We start from the raw sequence: 16,672 nt of genomic DNA on the forward strand, positions 1-16,672 counted from the left end.
ACTTAGACCATTTAAAAACAGACAGGGACACTTACAGGCGGAGAATACACATTTAGACTTTCTGCACAACAGGAGACAACAAACCAACATAAAGACATATAGAGTAAAGACAATGAAGAGAGCTGCTAGCACCTGTACAAACAGACTCTCTATAAACCCACAAACACACGGTACCTGCAGGGTCTTAAACAATGTCTGTCACACACTGAGACACACACGCATTAAAGGCAATAACAAACTCAACCTGCAAGCATGCCAATTCACACGTTACCACGTGTCAACAAAGTCATTCTCCAAGAGGAAAATAACCTATAGCGCATAACACAAAGGAACGCTTTGGTCCCATACATGTTCTATTAGACTTTTGGCTTGTTGCGCATATACACTAGAAAACAACCATTGGAAACACCTTGGATTTTCCAGCCAGTCTGCTGGTGCTGAGGCACTCTGGAGCCCCAGCACTACTATGGGGACACACTGTCATCTATATATATATTTTTTTTTAACCTTTATTTAACTAGGCAAGTCAGTTAAGAATAAATTCTTATTTACAATGACGGCCTACCCCGACCAAACCTGGAATCCCAATCACGGCCGGATGTGATACAGCCTGGATTCGAACCATGGACTGCAGTGCCTTAGACCGCTGTGCCACTCGAGAGCCCATCTATAAGACCTACGGTGCAAAACCAACCATCACCAGCCGCTGCATTAGACAAACCTACAAGTATGGATGGATAACAAGAACAATCCTGTGCTAAAAATATGTCAAGTTCAGTCGCAGCCATTGGCCATGATCACAGAAATGGGTGGCGTAGAGTAAACACCCTTGAAACAGGTTTCCCTGCTTAGGAAACTGATCTGCAGGGAAGTTTTTCCAGAGTGTAAGATGATGCAAAATCTGTGGCCAGCTCAGTACATTATGCCTATTCCACCCCCTACCCCAACCTTCTCCATCCAGCCAGAGAGGAGTAGGGCCAGCCTCTAAAGCTGTCTTTTCATCCCCTACTCCCGTTCGGTCTATCTGAGATGCACAGCAAGCGGAGGTGTCGCTTTTCTGCTGGCATTTCGGACAGTATCTACTTATAGATGGAGAAAAAGAGAAAAGAAAAACAGAAGGGGTATTATCAGGGAGGGATGAGAGCAGCAAAGGCATTTTGTCTTTTATTTCGCTCCTAAGCCCTGGGCTTTGCTCCCAATCCGATTGGTCGATACGGCCAGGGATGTAAATGAAATGCAAAGAGGAATAAGGCTGGCTTCTCATCTCCAGTGTGTGTTTCCATGTCCCCCCCCCCCCCCCCTCTCTTTTCTGCTCTGTCGCTATTCTCTTTCTCCGGCTGTATATAGTGTTGTCTCTCTGTCTCCCATTCACAGGCTTGCCTCTCTCTCACCCTCGCTCTGTCTCTTTCCCCCTCCATCCCTTCCCTCTCCCTCTCTCCCTGGCTGGGCTCACAGCTCTTATCTCCTCAGACGCCCCACATTCCAGCGTTGCCGTGGCTGCCTGCCTGCATCCGTGGTCACGGCGATTCCATGGGTTCTTACAATCCTTCGGCAGCTTGCTGATTTGGGGTGGGCAACTGACTCTCAGAGACAGGGGGAGGGAGGGAGACAGTGGGAGAGAGGGACGTAAGAGAGGGATGAGAGAGAGCGAGGGAGACAGGAGAGGGAGACAGAGGGAGATTCACGCAGAAGAGAGGACACGAGAAAAGACAAATTATAAAGTAAGGTGACAGAGCGAAAAACACAAAATATATGAAACAGCTGTACATTGTACTATAGATTCATATATTTTTTTGCATCTCCTTTTAATACTAATTTGTCATATTTGTATACATCAGTAAATACTTACACCAGAAATAAATGGTCTCATAGAAAAAATAAACACAGTAGAAAAAAAAGGAAAGCTCTGAGAACATTTTAAGTGGAAAAATGAATCTTTATTAGAGTATTTTAATCTGTGGACAGCAGAAAAAAATAGCATGTTCACAGTCAGAATGTGTAAGGTGAGCGAGGTAGAAGGTCTCTGAGAACAGAGGAACGAGTCCCTGCTGAGGACCCTTGCATGTCTGTGTGCAACGTCTGAGTGTCTGTGTTAGCGTAGTTGTGACTCTCAATGTCTGCGCGACGGAATGTCTCTGTGGAGATGAAAGCGCTCCACTGTTCAGTGTGTGTGTGTGTGTGTGGTGTGTTTCTGTCCTCGTGTCTGTGTATCACAGGAGGTGCACACACACACCTCTAAATGCGTCCCTGGCTCATTTAAATCCGTGAGGGATTATAGCTCTGTTGTCAAAAGGAGAAAAAAAGCTCCTTGAATCCATTTGTTTTTTAAAGGACCATCTCAGCCGGATGGATAGTCGGTGGGCAGCGGTGGTGATTTGGAGCCGGGGTCATGCTAAGAGTCCAGTGGAAGCTGTCACAGTTCCGATGGTGAAAATGAAGGAGTCAGGTGCAGAGAGCAGGGTAATAATGTGCAAGTGGAAATGTATTATTTCACCCAGAAAGAATCTCTGAAGCGGCTACGCCACACAACAACGGGCGCGTCAAAATTACTGTCCAACATAAATCAGGACCGAATCCACTATACAAAAAACACCACCACAACAAACAGAATAACAAGCCCGCACAAAAGTCGGCGGGCCAACTGGGTTTAAATAACCCCCTACCCTAAACACAAAACAGGTGATACCAAGTAGACAAACTTAAATGAAAACAGAAAAGGGGATCGGTGGCAGCTAGTAGACCGGAGACGACGACCGCCGAGCGCCGCCCGAACGGGAAGAGGCACCATCCTCGGCGGGATTCGTAACAACAGCGTGGCACGGCACAAGTCTGTCCTAGATTAAGAGCCTGCTCTAATCCTCAATTTCTGCGCACAAATTGGGTTTCCCTCAATCTCAGCCTGACCGTCCTAATGGGAGAACTAAAGAACTAAAGAAGGAGGCCACATAATCACAACGTTAAAATACACGAGAGAGGCAGAGAAAGAGATATAGAGAGATACAGGGAAATAGTAAATAAAAGAGTGTGTGTGGGAGAGATGAACAGCTTGATTGGGTTCAGACAAGGTTGCAAAAGTCATGTAACGTCCCCAGTGGAAAACATTCCCGCAGTATGAGGTGCAGTCAGGGTCCTGTTTGTCTGGACAACACCACCCCGGGGGCCTGGGAGTCCGTGGGCTCTTGTCCAGGTACAGGCTGAAGTGCTGGATGCTGCAGGAGCCTCTCGCTGGCCAGGGCCAGGTTCTTATCCCGGTTGGGAGGGTAGCCCGTGCGTCTCTCCACAATTTCCTTACACAGCTGTCAATCACAAAGAACACAACTTGTATACAATGACCATAACAAGCACCACTGTACAAATCTTGACCATATACTGTACTTCTAAGCTATGCGATTATGGTTAATGCTCAAACTCCTATTTGATTGCTATGGGAGGACTGACTCTCTGTGTAGGAGAGCTCAAACAGGCGAGTTTTCTCCTCTCCCTGGATCCTCTCAGCCAGGTCAAACAGGCGAGTTGTCTCCTCTCCCTGGATCCTCTCAGCCAGGTCAAACAGGCGAGTTGTCTCCTCTCCCTGGATCCTCTCAGCCAGGTCAAACAGAAAGAAAGCCGTCTTCATCCTGAAACAAAGAGAACATATCACAAGCTCAGAGCTAAGTTCTGGATGGATGAACCGTGGAGATTTATCCGCAGAGATGCACTAGAAGAATAGAGTGATTTATGTAGATGCTAGCTACACAACAGCATTTCATGTAGAATAGCTGGTGCTCTACCACACCAGAGTGGGTTACGTAGATGTTTTAGCTAGCAGACTAGGGTGACCTGTCAGAGAGTATCTATCTGTAAACTATACATATATACAGTGACTGCAAGAGAAAAGAGAGTCAGTGTCTTCAATGTTTACTTTACCTGGCCTGCAACATCTTCTCGTTAGACCCCCTCACCCAGGACCCTGGGTGATAAATGGAACAAGACACAAACACAGCTCTTTATCTCAACCCCTCCGGGGCTTTTCTTATGCATCATTCCTTCCACACAATCATATTCATTCTGTATTATTATGGATGTTAATACACATTGTTCAAAGTGTGCCGGTTTAGGTTTTCACAAGCCCAATGTGAATATACAGTACAGTACTGTAGAGCAACAGTACCAGCACATTAGACATGGAAGGAACCACATATCCTTTTTCATGTTGTTGCTTATTGTCACAAGCCGGCTCATAGCCTGTGACAAAAATGAGGGGACACGAACAACAGGTATAGGCCAATTTAAAAGTGTTCTTTATTATTAAACAAACTACTAACTTAAACTAAGAAATAGGAATGAGGTGTGGAAGTATCATAATGTAAGGTGTATGTAAAGTGCATGGGTGCATGAATATGTGTGTGTGAACATGACTGAGTGAAAACTATGCAAAACTAAAAAGGAACAAACAAATCATGAGCATACCTGGAGGAGCAGAGAGAGAGCAAGAGAGGGAGAGGTGATTAGTAAGCAGTTTTATACCCTGAGCCCAGGTGGCTCCAATCACTTAACGACCCTCCTCTGCCTGCAGGAGGAACCGCCCCCTGCACTGCAGAGGAGGAGCCGTGACACTTATAAACACTTGACCTCTTCTTCAAAATAATATTTTAGGAGGGTTCCGAGCTAATATTTGGCTTGTGGGCATCGACGGACACGCTTGTAGTGAGGGCAGAGGAAATAATGTCACAGTATTCAGCCATGATTATCGCAGTGAATGAGGGGCTGCTGGCAACAGCAACAGAAAATGGAGCTTTGCCTAATTCCACTTTTGACACACTTATTGACAAAACGCAATAAGAAACTAATTATGTTTCATCTTTAGCCTCATTTCAAATGGCTGGAGGCCTAATGTCTTGCTTTGGTATAACGCAAAAAGAGCTCCTAGATCAGAGCACGGAGAACAGAGGAAACCTTGCTGTAGGAACATCCGTTAAGTCTCTGCCGGTATTGTGAAAGACCACAGAGAAGAAATAGTCAACACCAAAGAGTATCACTGAACAGAAGATTCTTACTCTGCTATAGAAATGTATGATCACAGGATTCCTAACTAACAGGCCTAGCATGTTTGTCATGCTATGGCATACAGTATGACCATTTCCATGGCAGCTAGCAGAACATCATAGACTCCCCATGAACTGTAGGCTTCTCCTGCTGAGCAGGCCCCCCACCCCTCCAGAGGGCCCTCTGGGCTGTATGTGTAGTATACTGTGTACCTGTTGTGTGGCTCGGTCCAGATGTGGAGGGTGTGGCAGGTCCACTCCTCCGGGTGGAAGGGCTCCTGGGCAGGCACCAGCTGGTCACACACACCCAGGAGCCAGTGAGAAAAGCTCCTCTCCCAGCTGGGATCCCGGTCAGGCAGCCCGATGCAGGCCAGCACAGCCCCCCTGCAGACACACAAACAACCAGGCAGGCACCGTGACCATGCTGCTGAGGCGGACAGAGCAGAACCACAGTGTCGGAGCCCCTAAAGGGAACTACCCTCAGCTATCTATCTCCCCTCAAACACTACTCACACTCACCCCAGGTGACTTCTGATAGAACTGAATAGGCATACATGGGAAGCACATGTGCATCCACCTCATACCCAACAAGCACGCACACACACACACTATTCAGCTCTCTCCCATTCCTACTGATCCACTCTCCTCTCCAGTGCTGTGCCCAGAGGGTTGATCCCACTGGTCAGTGTTGCCCCGCTGTTGGCCAAGCAAGCACTGCCCCCTGGTGGGCTGGGGATTTACAGGAGTCCTGTCCAACCCATTAGTTCTCTGTATCCTTCGGGTACTATAGTCAGATGGATAAAACATAAATACACTGTATATATCTGTTCAGTCTTTCTCTGCAGTCTTTCACAGACATGGATGAAGTATTGAGACTCCTCACGGGGCAGTAGCCTGGTGTTATAGTCCTTAATGCTGTAGGTTTTATGTTTCATCTCCTCCATGCACTCCTCCTTATTGTTTCAACCACTCAGTGCTCTCCAACAATCTCACCATTCCTCATGTAACAGTATAGCTTCCGTCCCTCTCCCTGCCCCTACCTGGGCTCGAACCAGGGACCCTCTGCACACATAGACAACAGTCACCCTTGAAGCATCGTTACACATCGCTCCACAAAAGCCACGGCCCTTGCAGAGCAAGGGGAAAAACTACTTCAAGGTCTCAGAGCGAGTGACGTCACCAATTGAAATGCTATTAGCGCACAACCCGCTAACTAACTAGCCATTTCACATCGGGTACACTCACTTTCTACCCAGTCCATTGTTGTCCTCTTCATTCACTCTCTCCATTTCTCACCCGTCCATTCAGTCAGTCCATACATTCTCAATAAAAAAAGACACTGTATGTATCTCTATGGTATTCTCTCCCTCCCTTCTCTCCCAGTGACTCACTGTGTGTTGTGAGAGAGGAACTGCTCCAGACTGAAGGTGTCTTTCTCCTCAGTGTGGACCGGGTCCCACCAGCGCCCTGGGAAGTGAACCCCAGGGTGATGCTGGCCCAGCTTGGCCACGTACCAGCTGTATGTCATCATCTGGAGGAGCAGAGAGGTCAACAAACAGGAGCCTTACTAGGACCTTCTACTGTCTATCATGTATGGCCTCTGTTTACAATGCTGTTATCATAACGCTGAATGAATGGAAGTCCAGACCTGGACTTAAAACTAATGCAAATTACATTAAGTGGCAAAGTAGTAACCTCCTGGTCAACGAGGCGTACGTCAGGCCAGAGACCCTGGCAGTAGCGCAGGGAGTTCCTTGGGAGGTCTCCCCGGGTCAGGATGATAGAGTCTGGAGGGACAGAGACCAGAAGCTCCCGCTCAAACTGCTCCACCACACTGTTACTGCTCTGATCACACTCCCTGGGAGGGATGCAACACAAACCTCTACAAGTCAACAGGAGTTATATATTCTCTTACAACTGTGTGTCTGTGTACATTTTTTTTGAGTGGAGTTATGTTTGTCCATCTCCACTACTGAGGATAGTCTCCGTGTGTGTGTGTGTGTGTGTGTGTGTGTGTGTGTGTGTGTACTGTATGTATGCTTTCAAGTGCCTGTGTGGTAAGTTGTCAGTGCACCCACCCCAGTTCTGTCTATCTAATCGTGGGTAGACAGGTGCGATGGGTCTAACAGCGTATGCCCTCCCCCTGATCAAAGCAGCTGTGTGATTCTCCCTCAGTCTGCCTGGCAGAGCGCAGCACCACACTGGTGTAATCTGCTACCTCTCACGGCTAACATCTCACACTCAGCACTCACAGTGGAATCTATGTGCTAACCGTGCCTCTCTTTAGCCCCTACCATGGGATGAGGAGAGACGGGAGAATAAAATACCTGGCATGTGGAGTGCAGGGCCCCAGTTTGAAGTACAGAGAAAATGATTGGGTTAGCTCAGGTGAAACAAGTGCAGAGATTTTTGTCAGTAAAATTCTCAAGATGTTTTGTGTGTGACCCAGGGGTATCAAACTCAGAATGCAGCCCGAGGGGCAAACTGTCTCCATCGAGGTCCAGAGGACCGCACTTAAAATGGATTATATTTCCTTGCTGTCTAAATCTGCAAAATAATTGTCCTCTATCCATCGCTTTAAAATTGTTCGATGCTCCCTGACTGTCAAGCTTACGTTTGATGACTGTTAGTGAGCTGGACAGAGTGAGGAGACTATAAATGTAGGTCATTATCATTTTTACACAGTTTTGATTTAGTTTAAGTCATTTCAATGTCGCCTGAGATCGTTATTTCCCACAAAAATAAATATTATTGCGTTTGACACGAGCTTTAGCTACAAGAGAACATTTATTTTCCAGTTTGTCGGTCATCCTGAAATCAGTTGGTGCAGGTAAAGATACTACAGTGTTATAACACCACACACAGGATGGTGCCATCAAGCCAAAGTCAGTTGATTTCACTGGATATGATGTTTACCGATGGTTGGAGCGCACCATGTGTACCAGGAGAGCTATAGTGAAGAGCCAGCCTCCGGCCCTCCACAGACCCCCATGGCCTAGCCTCCTCTCCAGGCCTGTGTGTGTCCAACTCAGGCCCAGCCCAGCCAGCACACACACCACAGCATCACTCTAAAGCCAGAACCGCTCCACCTGCAGAGAGACTAAACACAACACAGCCTTTACCTGGGGCAGAGGAGACTGTGGCAGCCCAACTCAGGCCCATCCAGTCATCTCCCTGCCCTAACTAAGCCCCATCGCTCACCACTACCAGCAGTAGGGGTCTGCTGGTGTCCAGGTTGGCTCTCCAGGTGAAGAACAGGGAGTAGAGTAGCAGCATGGCCGTCAGAAGCCAGGGAACAACACCCTGCATCCTGAAGGGAACAGACAGGGATTTATCACCGTAAGACCACTGACCTTACACATAGTTACTGTATATAGACAGAAATACCATATACAGTGCCTTGCGTAATTATTGGGACAGTAACACATTTTTGTTTTGTTTTACCTCTGTACTCCAGAACTTTGGATTTGAAATGATACAATGACTGAGATTAAAGTGCAGACTGTCAGCTTTCATTTTAGGGTAATTTCATCCATATCGGGTAAAACGTACAGTGGGGCAAAAAAGTATTTAGTCAGCCACCAATTGTGCAAGTTCTCCCACTTAAAAAGATGAGAGAGGCCTGCAATTTTCATCATAGGTACACTTCAACTATGACAGACAAAATGAGGAAAAGAAATCCAGAAAATCACATTGTAGGATTTTTAAGAATTTATTTGCAAATTATGGTGGAAAATAAGTATTTGGTCACCTACAAACAAGCAAGATTTCTGGCTCTCACAGACCTGTAACTTCTTCTTTAAGAGGCTCCTCTGTCCTCCACTCGTTACCTGTATTAATAGCACCTGTTTGAACTTGTTATCAGTATGAAAGACACCTGTCCACAACCTCAAACAGTCACACTCCAAACTCCACTATGGCCAAGACCAAAGAGCTGTCAAAGGACACCAGAAACAAAATTGTAGACCTGCACCAGGCTGGGAAGACTGAATCTGCAATAGGTAAGCAGCTTGGTTTGAAGAAATCAACTGTGGGAGCAATTATTAGGAAATGGAAGACATACAAGACCACTGATAATCTCCCTCGATCTGGGGCTCCACGCAAGATCTCACCCCGTGGGGTCAAAATGATCACAAGAACAGTGCGCAAAAATCCCAGAACCACACGGGAGAACCTAGTGAATGACCTGCAGAGAGCTGGGACCAAAGTAACAAAGCCTACCATCAGTAACACACTACGCCGCCAGGGACTCAAATCCTGCAGTGCCAGACGTGTCCCCCTGCTTAAGCCAGTACATGTCCAGGCCCGTCTGAAGTTTGCTAGAGAGCATTTGGATGATCCAGAAGAAGATTGGGAGAATGTCATATGGTCAGATGAAACCAAAATATAACTTTTTGGTAAAAACTCAACTCGTCGTGTTTGGAGGACAAAGAATGCTGAGTTGCATCCAAAGAACACCATACCTACTGTGAAGCATGGGGGTGAAAACATCATGCTTTGGGGCTGTTTTTCTGCAAAGGGACCAGGACGACTGATCCGTGTAAAGGAAAGAATGAATGGGGCCATGCATCGTGAGATTTTGAGTGAAAACCTCCTTCCATCAGCAAGGGCATTGAAGATGAAACGTGGCTGGGTCTTTCAGCATGACAATGATCCCAAACACACCACCCGGGCAACGAAGGAGTGGCTTCGTAAGAAGCATTTCAAGGTCCTGGAGTGGCCTAGCCAGTCTCCAGATCTCAACCCCATAGAAAATCTTTGGAGGGAGTTGAAAGTCCGTGTTGCCCAGCAACAGCCCCAAAACATCACTGCTCTAAAGGAGATCTGCATGGAGGAATGGGCCAAAATACCAGCAACAGTGTGTGAAAACCTTGTGAAGACTTACAGAAAACGTTTGACCTCTGTCATTGCCAACAAAGGGTATATAACAAAGTATTGAGATAAACTTTTGTTATTGACCAAATACTTGTTTTACTTTTTTGCCCCACTGTATATAGAAATTACAGCAATTTTGTACATAGTCCCTCATTTTAGGTGACCAAAGTATATGGACAAATTCACTTATGTGTATTAAAGTAGTCAAAAGTGTTGAAGTACAGAACCAAAACAACAATACATGTGCAGGGTACCTGTTCATTTTACAAGTCACATTTATTTTCAATCTCCTAATAAGTACATGAAAATACAGTACATGCAGTGCAATTCCCTTCCAAATGTATCGAGTTACAGGAGAGATAACGTCACTCCGCCCGTAGACAGACACACTATCACAGCTAACATGTTCTGTAGCCCACAGCATGATTGCTTTCCTAATGCTGGGTCTGGATGACAGAATGTGTCACTGTGTGACGGAGCCTACCACTCTGCCGCACATCACCATTACAGCACAGAGGACATTTGTAAATGGTTTCATAAAATAACGACAAAACACTATCCCCTAGTGGTAATCTAAACACATATGTAAATTGAAAACATAAAGTGGAAATAAAAGTATGTATTTATTTGTGCTGTATTTCAGAAAACTTTGCTGACATTTACATGGAATTTCAATGGAATGACCCACGTATGTTTGCGAGTGTGTTTGCGCACGTTCATGCTTGTGTGTCTGTGTGTGTGTAAAGCCAAGTGTGTCTGGGTGCCCCCCAGGGAAGGCAGGGGGAGGCAGGGGGTTGGCAGTGCCCTGGGGACTGCCTGGCTCTGCTCTGCCTTATCAGTGGCACCCAACCGACCCCAGCATAGGCACTACTGTAATGAATTACTGCATCAGAGAGCACTGCTACATACAGATACATGCATTCACATGCACATCATTACAACTAGTAGATAAACAGATCAAAATCTCCCTTTCTTCTTTAAATTGTACAGTGCCATGGCAGCACGACAGGTCGAATAGTTTATTTTCATGTTAAAAGCACTTCGCAATGGTTTTATTTCTCATGAAGGAATGAAGTGAGTGTATATGGACTTGGATTGCGCCTGCCAGAGAGGGATTTCTGTCTGTCTGGTGTGTTACCTTACCTGTCCCAGGAGGAGGAACAGGCCCAGTCCAGCCAGGACCAGCACAGGGAGGGACAGGTCAGCCATACAGTGGGTCAGCTGAGCCCTGACACACACACACCAAAAACCTCTGACTAGCAGACACCAATGTCTCTATGACCGCATCCCTCTAACCTTCATCAAACTGAAGGACCCCAATTATTGAATAACCTCCCACTTCCCTTTCTTGTGACTGGAAGACACAAATAACTGACCCCTCTCCAATCAAACAGACTAACTCTAATGACTGTATGCACCTTTCCATCCGATTGACAGACACCAACGAATGTGTCCTCCACCCAACCCCTGTCAGAGAGCCTGTCAGTCACAGACACTTCCCCAGAGCAGAGATAGCTCCCTGCCTCTTCTTTAATACCCATCTCGTTTTGACAGCATATTGAGTCTCCATATCATTGAGTGTAGGCCGATGTGTGTGTGTGTGTTATGTGCATATGTGTGTAAGACTGTGTCAGCTTCTCTAGGGAGGTTTACGTCCCCAATGTGACATGCTTGTCATGTTTGCCTCTCTCCCTCTCTCCCTCGTCTTGAAGGTATGTTTGTCCATCAACCAGCGGGGGTGATGGAAGTGGGTGGGGCCGGGCTGAGGGGGTTGGTGGTGGGGGGTCTTAAGAAGCGTCAGCCGTAGAAAAATACCAGAAGTTGGATGACAGGGGGGATAGAGGGGGTTGTTGGAGGAAAACACAATCTCTCCGCTATATTGCAGTGTCTGTCATCACAGCTTGTCATGCTTAAACACCAGAGCTGAGTGATCATTTCAAACTGCTGGAGAAACAGAACACAGAGATGTGGTCCTCTAAGCAGGTTCAGTTCTGCTTTGATGGTAGAGAGGGGAGCGGGAAGAACAGAAGCTGGGGAGAGAGAAGAAAGAGAGGGACAGACGGGCTCCAGTACTGGCGATGGATGGATTCCCTCCTTCAGAACAGAACTGATGGGTTTTTGTGTGATGTTTAAACCTGTCTGCCTAGAGCCAAAAGCATTAGAAAACAACTCTGTCCCTTCTACAGATCACATTATCTAATAAATAACCTTCAATATTCAACATTTAATGTAATATACCAGAAAACTATTTCGAAATAGCAATGACTTCATCTGTAAAATAAAGTGAATAATACTCACTTCAGCATCATGGTGAGGTTCCCTCTGTCTTGGCCTAGGGTCAATTATTAAAGAAAGAAACACATCAACACTCACTACCATACCTCCCACACTAGAGTTTGTGGTAAAGCTCCAATATACTGTAATGTATGTTGGTACAGTATATGTAAATGTATATAAGTGTGTACTAGGCTAAAGGTGCCGTGCCCAGTCCTCTGTAGGTGAGTGAGGAGGCCTGGGAGGGAAGTCTGGTCTCCCCAGCTCCAGCGAGCTGTGTCCAGGTAGGAGACAGGCAGGAAACACAGTCCCAGAGACCTCAGCACACAGACAGACAGCTCCTGACACAATCACACATAACATCTATTCAGCATCCTTTCAGATGGACCAGTTCTTCTACCTGGTTGTGTTACGTCTCTATGGCCACTCAGATGGAGAAGAGCGGTGTGTCGTTAAACTTACTCTGTGAGAGCAGAGGTGGAGCAGGACCCTGGGAATGATGACCACCACGTACAACACCAGAGTGTGCTGGTTACACGGGCCCAAGCCACAGCACAGCGCACCCCAAAGCGCAACCTGACAACAAGACGAGACTTAAAGGAGTAGTTAGATGGTTCCTCACCCTGAAAGTAGTCTATGGACCAAGAGAAACTAATCCAGGCACCATCTAACATCAAGTTGTAAAATCGTGAACAACTCCTTAAATGTATCAATATATGTCATTTGTCATTGAAAAATAAACAGTCTGTAAATTCACATACCATATTTCTATAAATTGTACCATATAGTTTCCTCAGGCACACAGTTTTGATATCACAATGGAACGGTCTATGTGGTTTCAGGTGGCTGATATGCATGTCTTGTCCTGTGTGAGGGTGGATGGTATAGAAGGATGGTGTAGTTACCTTACTCCTCTGGGGGGCACTATTTGCACAGTGGAAGCTGGCAGTCAGGGAGAAGAGCCCAACGAAGAGGTTGAGGGAGAAGACCTCGGCCACCACCGACCACTGCCAGCTGGGCCTGGACACAGCAAACACCCTCCAGCCAGCACTGCACCTGGCCCCGGGTCTGCCAGTCTGGAAGAGTGGCAGAGGGTATGGGTAAGGTATGGGTAAGCGTATGGTTCGTGGCTATCCAAAGTTAGAAAACTCATATTGATGATAGACGGATATGGTTGACCACGACTGCAAAACAAAATCATTGACATATTTTTGAAAATGTCCAAGTACCTGTCATTGAAACAATTCTATTTTCGTAGCCATAGGTACTATCTAAAGCTCTGACCATTCCCATACCACATCCTTCAGGCCTCTCTCTCCAGAAGCAAATTCATCCGCCAGCCTGACATAGATAACCACTATGGGAGATATGCTCCTTTACTTCAAAAGTGTCCCTCCCCCTTCTTCCTCTCCTGCCTCCCTCTTTAGTAGTAACTGAAGCAAACTTGGGATAAATCTGTCATATGCAAGACCCACCACTTACTAAAAAGAGACAGAGGGAGAGGGACGACAAATGATGAGGAGGAGAAGAGGAAGACAACTCAAATAGTACAGAGATGTGTTAGTGGGGGGGTTCAGAGTACGTGAGGATGAAATTAAGAAAACAGAAAAAAGTTGAGGAGGAGAGAGGGGGAAAAAAGAGGAAGAAAAAAAAGCCGCCCAGTCCCTGGCACGCTGGCTCTGAAATATGAGCGGGCTCCACAATTAAGGAAGTCAGGCAGTATGGCCCTTTCCGCCATTGTGTAGAGTGGCTTAGAGTCCTCATCAGCCTATCAGCTAACTGACAGGCAGAGAGCTGCTCTATTCAGCACGGCAGATACAAGCTGCAGGCCAAACGGCTGCCAGGTCCCTTATGACCCCACAATCCCTTGCCGGTGACAGCTTCAAGCTCCATAGCAAATTAGGCGCTCTCACATTACAATCGCAGAAGACAGATTCCATTAACGGTATCTGAAATTGAGTAGAGAGCAGGCCCGTTATCAGACCTGACTCATAAGTACCGCCATTAATCACAAGGCATGATACCATTTATACATTTCCAGCTCTCTGCCTGCCGCTGTGATAGTCAGTCACAAAAGGCCTGATGAGACTTAGGCTAGGGGAACAATGGAGCTTTCTGAGGAAAGCACCGTAAATCAGAAAAAAAAGGAGAGGGAGGAGAGTAAAAAAAAGTATTGCTTGCTGACGACTTTTTTCCTTCATTTTTTCCCTCTCCTTTCTGCCAGTCTTTTTGCTCTGTGTTCTATGTGATGCAGGATTGGGGTGTGGGGTGTCTAGTAGTGGGAGTGGGGGGGTCAGTCTCAGTAAGAGATAGCAGCGTCTTTCTCACTGCATTGCTCCAGGAATTAGCTGCAACTTGAATGGCAGGAGAATGGGGTGGGGGGCGGATGGGGACTTTTCTTGAGGTCCAGGGACGCCCCTCGCCCTCAATTCTACCCCCCTGCTCGCTATGGCTTCTACGGACATGCCTGTCTAGACACACACACACACACACACACACACTCCTGTCCTCTCTTTCTGAGAGGCTGACATATCTCTCTCAGGGACTGTCAGTCTGTTAAAACCCAGTGATGTTTGTACACTCAGGTTTAAATGACCTGTCTGTCTGCAGAGGACCACCTGGGTCCCAGTCAGCCTCTCCGTGGCTCATTCTCTGGGCTGGGGATGGGGATAGCTGCTCCCATGGTAGGGAGATGAATTGGGAGAGAATATGACACCATTGTGACCATGTTTCCTGTTATCAAAGCTCAATGTGGTGCAGGGTGCTGCTGTTCTGTAATGTTGTGGCTCAGTGACAATAGCTGTAATGTTGAGACATGGCAGGAGAATAATATGTGGGTATTTTACCCTGAACTGATCCAGCTTGCCAGAATGTCTCAGTCTCATCACTGGGGTAATTAACTGGATGACAAAGGAATTCTAAACAGAAATTCTGTAAATAAATTGTATTTCATGAATTGGGAGATCTTAGCTCTGCTAAAAAAACATACAAAACACTTAAATAATGGAAATTAATTTAATTAAAATATTTCTTTAAATCCTGGGAATTTGAACAATAATCATCAAGCTCTTATTGAAGTAAAATAAATCTACCAAAATCATATAATAATTCACTTTGTAAAATACAATATGCTAAAAGAGAGTATATAAGTCAGTGACCAGAACAAGAAAAGATACCTTCAAGGAAACACAAATACCCATAAATACTCCTAACCACAAACCCTGTAGACATTGTTGTTATGCTGATGAAGGAGGACCCAAAAGCGACGTAATAGAAACAGAGTCTTTATTCCAGTCTTAGACAAAAACGATACTCCTGATATATCTAAGGTAAAAACAAAACAGGAAAACTGAAATCCTCTCGTCAGTAGAGATGAACGACTGGAGACGCGACCACTAGACACCTGCTCACATGCAGCATCTGATGAAGGCAAAAACACGACAGGGCGGAACAAGGACACTGAACAGCAAACATCAAACAAGAATCCGACAAAGACAGAAGCAGAAAACAGAGGGAGAAATAGGGACTCAAATCAGAGGGCAAAATAGGGGGCAGGTGTGAAAGAGTAAATGAGGTCGTTAGGAGAAAGAGAAACAGCTGGGAGCAGGAACGGAACGATAGAGAGAGAGAGCGGGGGAGGGAGAGAGGGAGGAGGAGAGAGAGGAATAGAAAGAGGGAAAGAACCTAATAAGACCAGCAGAGGGAAGCACAGGGACAAGACATGAAGATCAAAGACAAAACATGACAGTACCCCCCCACTCACCAAGCGCCTCCTGGCGCACTCGAGGAGGAACCCTGGCGGCGACGAAGGAAATCATCAATCAACGAACGGTCCAGCACGTCCCGAGATGGAACCCAACTCCTCTCCTCAGGACCGAAACCCTCCCCATCCACTAAGTACTGTTGACCACGTCCCTGAGAACGCATGTCCATGATCCTCCGTTCCTTGTAAATAGGTGCGCCCTCGACAAGGACGGGAGGGGGGGAGGGAAGACGAACGGGAGCGCGAAGAAAAGGCTTGACACAAGAGACATGGAAGACAGGGTGGACGCGACGAAGATGTCGCGGAAGAAGCAGTCGCACAGCGACAGGATTGACGACCTGAGAGACACGGAACGGACCAATGAACCGCGGAGTCAACTTGCGAGAAGCTGTCGTAAGGGGAAGGTTACGAGTGGAAAGCCACACTCTCTGACCGCGACAATACCTAGGACTCTTAATCCTACGTTTATTGGCGGCTCTCACAGTCCTCCCCGCAGACGAAGGCAGACCGGTACTAAAGTCTAAGGCGATCTGAGACCATGGTCGAGAAGGAATGGGAAGCGGTCTAAGACGACCGGCATGAGGAGAGTTACCTGACTTAGTCTGCGCGCAGTCCGGACAAGCAGCCACGAAACGGCGCGTGTCCCGCTCCTGAGTAGGCCACCAAAACCGCTGGCGAATAGAAGCAAGCGTACCCCGAACGCCGGGGTGACCAGCTAACTTGGCAGAATGAGCCC

General features: G+C 46.8%; 1 pseudogene; it reads right to left on the bottom strand.

Annotated features, from left to right (window-relative positions):
* Positions 1-2,464: 2,464 nt before the first annotated feature.
* Positions 2,465-16,672, bottom strand: part of LOC129812927 (transmembrane protein 260-like) — a 37,125-nt pseudogene continuing 22,917 nt past the window's right edge.

Source organism: Salvelinus fontinalis, chromosome 16 (assembly GCF_029448725.1).
Source record: "Salvelinus fontinalis isolate EN_2023a chromosome 16, ASM2944872v1, whole genome shotgun sequence".
NCBI lineage: Eukaryota > Metazoa > Chordata > Actinopteri > Salmoniformes > Salmonidae > Salvelinus > Salvelinus fontinalis.